We start from the raw sequence: 12,606 nt of genomic DNA, 5'->3' as shown, positions 1-12,606 counted from the left end.
GTCTGAAAACTAAACAGACATTGCCGCCCAAGCTAAAATGAGTATAGATACATATATTCAAAACACCGATGAAAACAGCGACTGCTCTACCAACGTTAAGAAAGAAAAACGAAGCAGAAGCAAACGTAAACATAAATCCACCGATGATTCGGCATATCAAACACTTAAGATGGAGGCTATAATTACAACCCTATAATCATCAATGAAAGTACTGGAAGACAACAATAAGTCATTACTTGCTGACCCAACAGCTCTAAGAAAACTGCAGGAGGAAACTGCCAAGCAATTGTCAGATTTTTATAGCAAGGAAAATAGCTATAAACGTGTTATTGCTAATCTCGAAATGCAATTGGCCTCTGGCAATAAGATCTCAACTTCTACACCTGGGAATTTAACAAAAAATTGTGTTGAAGAGAAATCAACGACCAATAATAAAGGCTATAAGCACAAGGCCAGTGCTTAGTGATCAGCCGGCGGTAAGCCACATCCCGGCTCAGGCAGGCAAGAAGCCCAAACTGCCTGCGGAGGAAAAGAAGAAAACTGAGCAATCAACAACAGTAAAATCTACCACATCATCTACAACGATGCAGCAAAATTTGAATGAAAACTCCAACGAAGATGTCATGGACACAACTGATTTGTCAGTTTGCACTTTGCTGACTATATCATTCATTGTTTTTTCGGTGTTACCATGAGAGCTGAACTCGTATGCTGCATCAGCAGCTGGTAATCCACATTCATAATTTAGAGTCTTTTTCTCTTTATCTATGACAAAGACATTCATAGATAATACCAATTCAATTTAATTCCACTTTTCTTAGCTTTTTAAATCACACAAACACTTTCACTGTTCACAAATGATATTATTTTCTTATTTATTTTTCTCTATTAAATAAAAAAAGAAGAAAGTCGATATCTTCATTTTTAACCGAAATAGAGCCAAAATAAAAAACTCAACTGCTTATTATTTTAAGGTAAATGTAAAGCATTCGCTATTGATTATGCTCAGTTATATGTAGCTAGATACAATATTCTACGATTTCCTTTGTAAAACAAAAGTAAAATTCTTTATAAATTTGTTTCGTTTCTCAAAAAAGGTAATTTAAGGAGGCAAATTTTCGCAAAATGCATTTATTTTTAACAATATTTAAGAAATTTTAGCATTTATTAAAAAACAAGAATTTTTATTGTAAAATTCTTTAAAAAATTTGTCTTAATTTCCAAAAAAGGTAATTTATGGAGCCAAATTTTCCCAAAATACATTTATTTTTAGCAAAATTTAATAAATTTTAGCATTTACTAAAAAAAACTAAAATTTTTGTTAGATTTTTTGATGCCAAATTAATACATACTGGTTATGTTCACTAATAACTAAAGGAAACAGTCAACATTTTCCTTTATAAAGCGAAAATAAAACTTCTTGCTCGTTTGTGTGCAATAAGTAAACGAAATTGTCTTAAACACACAAGCAATGAAATCAATGGCCATATGAAGCACAATAAACTATGTTTTTTCGCCAACGACCATACCACGCTGAGTACATCGGTTCTCGTCCGATCACCGAAATTAAGCAGCGTCGGTCGCGGTTAGTACTTAGATGGGGGACCGCTTGGGATCACCGCGTGCAAACAACATTCTGTGTTGTGAAGTCTAAGTGTATACATCTAGCGGAAAAGTGAAAAGTGTTAAGTGCAAAGCAAATTAAATTTGAAAGAGATAAATATATATTTTATTCAAACTATAACAAAAATTTGTATCATTGAAAGAAACTAAAATCTTTCTCTGAGAACTTGACGGCGTTAATCACTGTCGGCGGCTCTGTAGTCTGCCTTCGACATGACTGATTTAGAAGGAGATGATGGGGGGTAGTTGTCTGAAAACTCAACAGACATTGCCGCCCAAGCTAAAATGAGTATAGATACATATATTCAAAACACCGATGAAAACAGCGACTGCTCTACCAACGTTAAGAAAGAAAAACGAAGCAGAAGCAATCGTAAACATAAATCCACCGATGATTCGGCATATCAAACACTTAAGATGGAGGCTATAATTACAACCCTATAATCATCAATGAAAGTACTGGAAGACAACAATAAGTCATTACTTGCTGAGCCAACAGCTCTAAGAAAACTGCAGGAGGAAACTGCCAAGCAATTGTCAGATTTTTATAGCAAGGAAAATAGCTATAAGCGTGTTATTGCTAATCTCGAAATGCAATTGGCCTCTGGCAATAAGATCTCAAATTCTACACCTGGGAATTTAACAAAAAATTGTGTTGAAGAGAAATCAACTAATCAACGACCAATAATAAAGGCTATAAGCACAAAGCCAGTGCTTAGTGATCAGCCGGCGGTAAGCCACATCCCGGCTCAGGCAGGCAAGAAGCCCAAACTGCCTGCGGAGGAAAAGAAGAAAACTGAGCAATCAACAACAGTAAAATCTACCACATCATCTACAACGATGCAGCAAAATTTGAATGAAAACTCCAACGAAGATGTCATGGACACAACTGATTGCACTGAAGTGCGTCGAAGGGCGGCCAAACCCAAACAAAATGTTACACCCAAAGTGGTTGAAGCAGACAAAATTACCAATAAAAATCTAAACAATACTAATACAGGTAAGGCCAGCCCACCTTCTATTAAAGTATACGATATTAATATGAGAGATTTTACAATAAATCTTAAAAAATTTCTCGATCCTAACTCTTTTACAACTAAAATTTTAAAAGGTAAAATTACCAAACTTAAACTAAAAAATAGTAGTGATTTTCAAAATGTCAAAAAATATCTAGAAGAGAATAATGTCTTTTATTACATTTACACTCCTCGAGAGTTAAAACCTAAAACCTTACTTGTCAAAGATTTGTCAAAAACTTACCAAAAGGAAGATATAGAAGAATTCATCGCAGAGAATAAACTAAACCTTGATGTTGAAAACATTCAAAATATTAAAGGTGATAGATGGTTAATACAACTAGGCAATACACCCGATGTAAGCTCTTTTAAAAAGCTCCGATATATTATAAATTCAAAAGTTACAATTGAAAAGTACAAAAAGAATGGACTTATACAGTGTCTAAACTGTCAGAATTTTGGTCACTTAGGCACTAACTGCAAAATGCCATTTAGATGCGTCAAGTGTCCTGGCGGCCATGGAAAAGGACTGTGTTCCATTCCGAAGAAAGAACTAAATAATGAAGTTCAAACTTATGAAGACCCAAATACAGGGGAAATTATAGAAACGGTCGGTATACCTGTATACAATTGTAAAACATACGGTCACGTAGCAAGTTCTAAGGAATGCCCAGTGAGAAAAATGCTTTCTGAAAAACTTAGAGAAGCTAACGGACGTCGGAAGAATTCGTTATTGTATAACAACACCCCAATACAGCGTATTTCTACTAATAGGGTACCACCACAAACCATGGCTCCACCTGGTTCGTTTGCATTTAAAACAAGAATAGGCACACAAAATGCCCCAAACACTCCCCAACAAAAGTCTAAATCCGAAGACTTCATGAACATTTTCAACGCCGATTGTAAAAGGCTTCTAGCTAAGGATTTTGCCACATGCCATAAGAAAATAAGTGCTCATTTTGATGTATATAAAAGTCTAAAAACGGATGATGAGAGAACTATGTCTAGTTATCAGCTTTTTGCTAGTTTGAGTCATGATGATTATAAAAAATAATTTTATAATTTGATTATAAAAAATAATTTTAGTTTCCAAAACTAAAAGACACTATTTACAAATTTTCGCTGAAAAACACAAACCCGATGTTCTAATGGTAGCAGAACATGGTTTTTCGGCAAAACATTAGGGGTTATATAATGCATAGGCAGGACAGAGAAAATGGGCTAAAAGGTGGCACGGCAATATGTGTAAGAGATACATACATATAACGCCGAGCGACTTTCTGTATCCTTCCGCAACATGGAAGGAACGGTAATAAAAATAAGACAAATAGGAGGTAGGAATATAGTGGCCATGTCCCTCTATTGCAAGCCTGGAATTACACTACAAAGATCTGACTTAGACATTAGACCCAGTGCCACAACAGAATCGTTTATTGAAATTTTTTGTCAACGATAGGACTTTGGTCACCTGACAGTCCTAAAGTATTGATTTTGAGTCAGATCACATGGCTATTATGACATATATTTCGGCTAATATAGAGAGGCAGCAACCTAAAGAAATTTTCGACTTTAACTCCATCCAAATAAATGTGCTTAATAACACCCTTACTGAGGAGTTAAGAGATAATATTCCACCAATTGATCGAAATGCAATGGACTCTTCTATTAAAAATATCAAAACAACAAGGAATAGCCTATCCAAACTACCACAAGAAATATTGGACTTAATTGCTCAGAAAAAAAAACAGCTAGAAGAAGGCTATATAGGATTCTCGATCCTCAAGAAGCCACAATAAAAAATATGGACCGTATTATTCAGCAAAGAATAACAAACTTTGAAGAGCAAGCTTCATAAGATAAAACCCTGAAATGATATGTTTAGAAAAGTCAAAAGCATAAGTGGGCAATTATCAAATAGAAAAAGTAACTATATTATGGAAGGTACCAATAGGATAATATTAAATAATGAAAAAGCGAACGTTTTTGCGAAAACTTTCGCAGACACACAACACCTGACAACAGCACAGGTTGTAAACGCAGATGCTAACTTTGGTGATTCACATAATCATATGGTTCAGTTTGGGTTAGATGCATTTGCGAATGGCAACAACATAGGTCAGTCTAGAAGACTTCCAATTCGCCCCACTACCGGTGTTGAAATTGGAAGTATTTTACGAGCCATGAATAACTAAAAATCTAGCGGGGATGATAACATTCCAAATTTTGTTTTATAAAAATAATACCACAGAGCCTAGGAATTTCTGGCCATCATATATAATCGTTGCCTAAACATAGGATACTTTCCTATAATAGGATACTTTCATGGTAATACCCATATTAAAACCAGGAAAGGACCCCACTGAACCCTCTATTTACAGACCTATCTCCATGCTCTCATGCATAGGAACACTTTTTGAGATAATCATTCTTGACAGACTAATCGAACACATTGATAGTAATGATCTGCTAAAAGACAGCCAGTTTGCATTAAAAAAACAACATTCAACTACACATGCTCTACTCACGTTAAATAATACCATTACTAAAGGTTTTAATAAAAGATGTGCGACAATTGCTGTCAGCCTTGATTTTAGGAAAGCCTTTGATTCTGTTTCAATAAGGGGAATAATTGACAAAATGAGTACTATTTATGGGTTTAATCCTTTCATTGTCAAAATAACAAATAACTACCTACAAGGAAGAAAATTTTATGTCTCAGTAGATGAAGCTAAATCGCAGCATCATAATGTAATTGCAGGGGTACCTCAGGGCTCTGTGCTGGGACCAGTATTGTATAACCTCTATTTGGCTGATATACCACAACCCACAGATGATCTGTCGTTATTAATATACGCAGACGACATTCTAATAACATCAACACATGCAAGTGCCAGAATAGCTAACAAAAAGCTGTGTCAATACTTGGCGATCTTAAAAGATTATTTTGAAAAATGGAGACTTTGTCTAAACTTAGAAAAATGCAGAGCAATCATCTTTAATGGAAAGGGTGTAAATCTATACAATAACGCTAAGAAATTTATTCCAAACATAAGTATTGGTAACCATACCATAGCCAACACAGAAACTTTAAAATATCTAGGAGTAATATTTGAAAAAGATGTGAGCTTCATTAGACATGTAGACCACGTTATTAAAAAAGGGCGTTCAGCATATCACTACTACCAATGGCTTCTTCAGAACAGAAACGGTTTAAGCAAAAACGTAAAATTAGCTATCTACAAGCAAATTGTCCGACCAACAATGGAATATGCTTTCCCAGTATGGGCATTAATTTCATCCCATCAAATGGAACGCATACGCATATTAGAGGGCAAAATGGTGGCTCACTGTCTTGGTCTGGGCTTTTTCCACGGAACAGGGATACTATATATGTCCATCAATAAAAAAAAAAATATATAATGAAAGCAAAATAGAGCGTTTTGACAAATTTGCTGTCAGAGTAGACATCAATTGTCTACCAAAATGTATTGACCATCCCAACCCAATGATAAGAAATCTAAAAATGACTATAGAAGAAGTAAATATAATAAAAGAAAGGAATGGTTATCTTCCTGCTATGAGCCTTCTTTACCTTTCCAATGTAATTTAGTTTATAGGACAGATCAATAAACTTAGGCAAATTGCCAATTGTAAATAATTTTATTTTATTTTGTTTCTTTTTGTAAATAGTTAATTTTTATTGTAGTTTGTTTCTTTTTGTTATACTAATTTTAAATAATCGTACAACTTGTGTTTTATTTTTATTCCTTTTCACAAGAAATCAATAAAAACTCTTAAATACAATAATTGAAATAACGAACGGGCTGGCCTTACACAAAGTTCAAATAAAATTTTTAAATGTTATAATTCTAGATAAGAAATAAGATATGTAAGCAAACTAGACTTAAGAAAATATGTAAAAATTAACTTGGAAATAAATTGAATTGAATTGGGAACAACGCGTGTTGTTGGCATTGTCCAAATTTTTTTTATTTCATTTTATTTTCTTTTTTATTTTTCTCTATTAAATAAAAAAAGAATGAAGTCGATAACTTCATTTTTAACCGAAATAGAGCCAAAATAAAAAACTCAACTGCTTAGTATTTTAAGGTAAATGTAAAACATTCGCTATTGATTATGCTCAGTTATATGTAGCTAGATACAAAAGTCTATGATTTCCTTTGCAAAACAAAAGTAAAATTCTTTATAAATTTGTTTCGTTTCTCAAAAAAGGCATTTATTTTCAACAATATTTAAGAAATTTTAACATTTATTAAAAAACAAAAATTTTTATTGTAAAATTCTTTAAAAAATTTGTCTTAATTTCCAAAAAAGGTTATTTAAGGAGCCAAATTTTCCCAAAATACATTTATTTTTAGCAATATTTAATAAATTTTAACATTTATTAAAAAAACTACAATTTTTGTTAGATTTTTTGATGCCAAATTAATACATACTGGTTATGTTCACTAATAACTAAAGGAAACAGTCAACATTTTCCTTTATAAAACGAAAATAAAACTTCTTGTTCGTTTGTGTGTTTGTGTGCAATAAGTAAACGAAATTGTCTTAAACACACAAGCAATGAAATAAATGGCCATATGAAGCAAAATAAACTATGTTTCTTCGCCAACGACCATACCACGCTGAGTACATCGGTTCTCGTCCGATCACCGAAATTAAGCAGCGTCGGGCGCGGTTAGTACTTAGAGGGGGGATCGCTTGGGAACACCGCGTGTATTCTGTCTTGTGCTTTCGTGAAAGAAACATCGAATGGTTAAACATTCAAGTGGCAAAAGTGAAAAGTGCTTTAAGAAAATAAAGTGTTTGTGCTATCAAATTAATTTTTGTGTGCCGAAAACTAACAAAAGACTTTTGACATAGAATTTTGTTTCAAACTTTTGGGCAAGGCACTTTTGCCTGAGTCGCTTAAAAGAAAGTTTAGCGCATAAAAGGCGCAAAATGCATAACGCTAAAGAAAATAGTGGCAATGGTAGCTCTACCGCTACCGAAGCAAACAATGGTGACAATGTAAACATTAAACGTGATAAAAAACACAGAAAAAGAAGAAAAGGCAAAAACCATGCCAGCGATAGCGAAGCGGAAGCGTGCTATGATAATATAAAATTACAATTTACGATAGATGAACTACTAAGAGATCGAGAAAAATTACTTTCTCGAATAAATGAACTCGAATTGGCATTAAACCAATTTATAGTGTCTAATGAAAATAACAATATAAACAAGCAACAAACTGTAAACCCAAATGTTAACCAACAACGCCTTAATAACAATAACTTAACAAGAGTCGTGGAACAACGAAAAATAATTGTTCCAAAAACGAAAGCAACAAAAAAATGACAACCTTAATTCTCACCAAACTAAAGGTCAACTAAATTATAGTGAATCAACATCTTATGGCATCAACGAGCATGAAATGGAGGCCGCCGACTGGGCCGCCGACACCTACCACATCAGCAAACGCTACCAATCAATCCTCTGCCAGCTTGAAAAACATCAGGTCCCAACAAAATGCAGCTAATTTGGACAACACCAATACACAACAAAATAGTATTAGAAATCCTACTAATAATAACAATTCTGGTAAGGCCAGCCCACCCACTATTAAATTATACAATGCGAATGTAAAAGAATTACATCTTAAACGTATACAAAGATTAAAACATCATTTATTCACCATGGATCTTCTTAATGGTAGAAATATCCAATTGAAACTTAAAAAGCTAGAAGAATTTAACATAGCAAAAGAACTTCTTGACGAAGAGAAAATTTCGTATTTTACATACACACCTAACGAATTAAAGCCCAGATCTCTGTTTATACGAGGCATTGCAGAAACTTATGACGAACAAGACCTCAAAGATTTTGTTAAAGAAAAAAATCTGCCATTAGAAATTACTAATGTTATTAAAATGAAACACAATCGATTGATTGTACAGCTAGGCCATGCTTCTGACATGAGAGCCTTCAAGAAATTACAATATTTACTCGGTAATAGAGTTAAAATACAAAAATATAAAAAAGAGGGGGTAATTCAGTGCCGCAATTGCCAACGATTTGGTCATATTTCGACCAACTGCAAAATGCCCTTCAGATGCGTTAAGTGTCCTGATGTCCACGAGAAGGGACAATGTGAAATCCCTCCTAAAGAACTGAATATTGAGGAGCATGTCTCCGAAGATCCCAAAACGGGACAAATAAGTAAGACTTACGGAAAAACAGTGTATTGCATAAACTGTAAAATTACTGGGCATGTAGCCAGTGCAAAAACTGCCCCATTAGGATGAACCTAGAGCAAAAAATTCTTGAAAACAAACAACTTCGTAGTAATACTACAAATGTCAATATCCTACCAAGGATGTCAACTGGTAATTATAATAATTGTTTTCCGATTTCACAGCTATCCAAATCTGTCTCATATGCCAGAGCCACCCAAAATAAAACAATAGCCCAAACAGCGGCACCTACTTCAAAAAAGAATTCAATAGACTTCATGGAAATGTTTGATGAAGGTTGCAAACGTCTACTAGGTAAGGATTTCTACACTTGTCTTACAAAGATAGGTGAACATGTTGATTCCTATAGACAATTAAAAACTGATGCTGAGAGGACACGTTCCCTCTATCAACTATTTACTAGTTTAAAACTAGATGGATAATTTAAAAATTATTTTTATAAACGTAAATGGCGTAGTGTCTATTAAAATTTTTGTACAGCAACATAAACCTGACATTTTAATGTTAGCCGAACATGGTCTCTCCACCAAACATAAGTTTGAACTAAGAGGCCATACAATACATAGACAAAATAGGTTAAATAGCAGTAAAGGGGGGACAGCTATTTGTCTAAAACATACACTTAAATCTGAAAGACTTCCTATTAACTTTCAAGTATTGGAAGGAACTGTTGCTAAAATAAGAGACTTGGGTGGCAGGAATATCATATTAATGTCATTATACCAGAAACCTCGTGTTACCATTAATATTAATAATTTAGAAACAATAAGTGGAGTAATAGCTTCAAATGAAGCAATGATAGGGGGTGATTTAAACGCAAAATATCCAGATTGGTGTGGTAGTGAAGTAAACTGCAGTGGTAGAGTTTTAAAATCATGGCTAGATAATAGCTCAAATATTAGTATTAGACCAACAGTCGAACCAACCAGGTACGGTTCAACATCACAGTCTTTTATTGACATATCTGTCCACCCATGGACTTAATATACCCACTAGACCAACAACATTAGATTTTGAATCAGATCATCATGCAATAACTTTGAAAATTTCTGCCCAACCTGTAAGGCAACCACCTCAGGAAATTTATGATTACAACAGCATAAATATACATACCATAAATAATACCTTAGCGGAAGAATTATCAGAATGTAATCTTCCAATTGACAGAAATATTGATTCTGATCAAATAGATCTCGCAGTTGAAAAACTGACCTCAGCTCTTAATGTGGCAATGAACTCGGCCATGACCAAAATCGTTCGTACCAGGAATACCATGAAAAAACTTCCTCTTGACATTCTTCATCTAATAGCCCAAAAGAAAACGATGAGAAGGAGGTTATATAGAACTTCTGACCCACAGGTGGTCCTTACCCTAAAGGCTATTATACGTAACATGAGTCGTATAATAGACCAAAAAATTTCACTTTTTGAAGAAGAAGATTTAGTTAAAAGTCTTGAAAAAATCAAACCAAGCAAAGATATGTTCAAAAATATTAAAGGTATTAGTGGAAAGCTAACCCGAAATAAAATAGACTACTTAGAAGCCCAAGGAAATAGAATTATATCCGACAAAGAAGAAGCCAACGTCATTGCAAATTCTTTTGCAAACATTCAAAACGCTAATTATAAACATACAAGTAGAATCAACAGGAACAATCAATTAGACGCTATGACTCAATTCGGTCGTGATTGTCTAGCAAACGGCACTATCAATAACACTATGAACAGGCCACCTATTAATCTTACAACTTCAGCAGAAATTGGTTTTATATTAAAATCAATGAATAACAAAAAAACCTCAGGAGATGATAATATCCCTAATTTCATACTCAGAAAACTGGATCAGAGGGCTTGGCTTTTCATAGCAATAGTTTTCAACTACTGTATCAATATAGGATATTATTCAACTAAATGGAAGACCGCCAAGGTTATTCCGATACTTAAGCCAGGAAAAGACCCCACAGCAGCAACTAGTTATAGACTAATTTCACTGCTGCCCTGTTTGGGAAAATTGTTTGAAATAGTCATACTAAACAGATTAAATGAGCATATTGATGAAGAAAATATCTTAGCAAATAGCCAGTTCGGCTTTAAAAAACAGCATTCTACCACACACGCATAGCTAACACTAAATGACAAAATAATAGCTGGCCTAAACAAAAGAAGTGCTACAATAGCTGTAAGTTTAGACTTCAATAAAGCTTTTGACGCAGTGTCCCAAAAAGGAATTATAGAAAAAATGGAAAATACATATATGTTTATTCCCTATTTAACAAGACTTAGCCATAAGTACCTGAAAGACGTGCCAATATCTGACAATTCTTAAAAACTACTTTGACAGATGGGGTCTGTCAATTAATACTGAAAAAAGTAAGACTATAATCTCTAAAGCAAAAGGAGCAAATCTTTATAAAAACGCCAGACAGTATACCCCAAATATATCTATAGGTAATGTTACTCTTTCTAATACTGAAACACTAAAATATTTAGGAGTGGTGTTCGAGCAGGACATGAGTTATATCAGGCATGTAGATCATGCTATTAAAAAGGGTAGAACGGCATACCATAACTACCAATGGATATTAAATACCAATGGATATTAAATTAAAAAAATGTAAAGCTCTTGATATATAAACAAATAATACGACCAACAATGTGGTACGCATTCCCAGTATGGGCATTCATATCCTCTCACCAAATGGAGAGGATTAAAGTCTTTGAAAGGAAGATTTTAGCACATTGCCTTGACCTTGGTAGGCAATTGACTGAGCAAGGCTTTTATAAAAGTCCTTCATTAAAAAATATATACCAAAACGGTAAAATTGAAAGATTTGATAGGTTTGCTATTCGTACATCCATCGATTGTCTTAAAAAATGTATCACACACAGCAACCAAATGATACAAAATTTGTGTATAACCAGAGATGAACTTAATAGATTAAAAAACAATAAACTTTATCTACCGGCTATGAGCCTTTTGCATTTAGCAGAAACCGGTGGACTTTATGACAATGCTGGTAAACTAAAATTCTACCACAGAAGATTTAAATCTCTTAATATTAATAATGTAGTTTATAGAACTGGTCAATGAAATTACAATAATTTGCGACTATAAGTCTATCAAAACTCAATTACTTGTATAAAATGTTGTTTTGTTATCGTAGTTTTAAGTAGCTGTAACTAGATGTAAGTAATGGATACAACTAGTGTTTTTATTCCTTTTCACAAGATTATAAAAAAAATATGACTTCTAAAGATAATAACAAATAATGGGAACGGGCTGGTCTACCACAAAATTCATATTATAATCAATACGTAATAATTCTAGAAAAATAGGAAACTATGTTAGAAATAAGATATATATAAAAAATGGATTTAAGAAACATTGTAACTAATGAATTTGGAAATAAAAATGAAATGAAATGGGAACACCGCGTGTTGTTGGCATTGTCCAAAATTTCTTTATTTCATTTTATTTTCTTTTTTATTTTTCTCTATTAAATAAAAAAAAGAATGAAGTCGATATCTAAATTTTTAACCGAAATAGAGCCAAAATAAAAAACTCAACTGTTTTTATTTTAAGGTAAATGTAAAACATTCGCTATTGATTATGCTCAGTTGTATGTAGCTAGATACAATAGTCTATGATTTCCTTTGTAAAACAAAAGTAAAATTCTTTATAAATTTGTTTCGTTTCTCAAAAAAGG

At 33.4% G+C, this 12,606-nt stretch overlaps 1 pseudogene; it reads left to right on the top strand.

Moving 5' to 3' along the window:
- The first annotated feature begins 7,270 nt into the window (after positions 1 to 7,270).
- LOC141395987 (5S ribosomal RNA) lies at positions 7,271 to 7,389 on the top strand (annotated as a pseudogene).
- Positions 7,390 to 12,606: the final 5,217 nt, after the last annotated feature.

Source organism: Musca autumnalis, unplaced genomic scaffold (genome assembly GCF_047663935.1).
Source record: "Musca autumnalis isolate F117 unplaced genomic scaffold, ASM4766393v1 scaffold_2, whole genome shotgun sequence".
NCBI lineage: Eukaryota > Metazoa > Arthropoda > Insecta > Diptera > Muscidae > Musca > Musca autumnalis.
The sequence above is the reverse complement of the archived record's forward strand: the minus strand, read 5'-3'. Positions and strand labels throughout refer to the sequence as shown.